Below are 1,631 nucleotides of genomic sequence, written 5' to 3'. Positions count from 1 at the left end.
TTTGGAGCCTAAGGGGTCCTTTATATACTTGTGTGGGCTGCTAGGGTTTCAGTCAAAACCCTAATGGACAGCTTAAACTCTAAGCAGCCCATGGAACCTTCTGGATAAGGCCATGGACGAAAATATGATGGGCTTCCATCATAACTCAATTATCCAATAATTGCAGTCCAGTCCCCTGAATTTAATTAATCTCTTTTAGCCACAAAATTAATTATCAATTAATTCTTGACTAATATTAATTAAACAATATGATTTCTCCTTTAATATATTATTCTCATAATATATTAATAAATCATATTTAAACCTCTCTCTTCTTAATTCATCCTACATATTGCTATGGTGAAGGCAACCCAAAAGGACCATGCTCATAATCGGGTTAAGTACATACCAAAATAGTTATGGACTTAGACACTAATCCAACACCGATAACTCCCAAATTAGGGTTTAATGACATTAGGGTTTTCCAAACCCTAATTAGGGTTTTCCAAACCCTAATTAGGGTTTCCAACCCATATTAGCCCAATAGGCCCAATAACTAGGTCCTTTGACTAATTAGGATTCATTAGGCCCATTATGATTCCACTAGGCCCATTAAGGTTTCACTAAGACCATTAGGGCTTCATTGGTCCCATTAGAGTATCAAGCATCCCAACCGAATCAACACAACAAGGCAAAGCACACCGCCACCCGACACGACGGCCGATGGCGGCAGCCACCACCCTACGGTGGTGGTTTTTGAGTTTTCTTCCACTATTCCTTTACCGATTACATCATACAATTCTACATCTTAAATAACACACACACATACAGACACTAAGCTAAGAAAATCTAAGCTAACCCACACACAACACCTTGTGGTGGCTGGTGGTGGTAAATGGTGGCAACCACCACCTCACGATGGTGGCGGTGGCTATTATTGATTTTCCAGCCACACAAAAATCACACAAATACACTTCATACTACACTCCATCGAAAAGTAAACACGCACACACCAACATCTACCCATAACCACTTACACACAGTGGTCCAAGGTGGCAGAAGAACAAATGGCGGTAGCGACATCCATGGGGCTAAAGACGGTAAAAGCACACTAGCGGCAACAACGACTTAGGTGAGAAAATCAACAACAATAAGAATGACATCCGTACCACAAACGAGCCTTCTCACCGATCACCCACTGCCATGACGGCTGATGGTGGTGATAAAGCGGTGGCTACCGGCGATTCACAGCAGTAATAGGAGCCTAACACCTGGCGGCAACTTTGTCTTCAACGGAACCGGGCAGCGACAGCTGGAGGGTCATGAACGGCAGCGACGACTAAGGCTCCATGATGGCGGTCGGGGAAAGAGTAGAAGAAGAATGGTGGCGACGGAGCATGATAAGGAATGAACCATCGGCTCCCATTGTTCTCCGCCCATGTATCCGCGTTCAAGGCTCCGAATTCGGCAGTTCTCTCTCGGTTGCTCACGACGTCCAATGGTGGTGTTTCGATGACTGGTGGCGCCGGAGGTGGAAGTAAATGGGTGGTGCGGCAGCTGGAAGAGGGAGGCATAAGGGTGGTGGTTGTAAGAGTGTTTAGGGTCAGGGTTGGTACCGGGGGTGACGGGTTTAAATACCCCGATCCCCTTAA

The sequence above is a fragment of the Lactuca saligna genome, chromosome 1 (genome assembly GCF_052625555.1).
Source record: "Lactuca saligna cultivar CGN05327 chromosome 1, ASM5262555v1, whole genome shotgun sequence".
Taxonomy (NCBI): domain Eukaryota; kingdom Viridiplantae; phylum Streptophyta; class Magnoliopsida; order Asterales; family Asteraceae; genus Lactuca; species Lactuca saligna.
The sequence above is the reverse complement of the archived record's forward strand: the minus strand, read 5'-3'. Positions refer to the sequence as shown.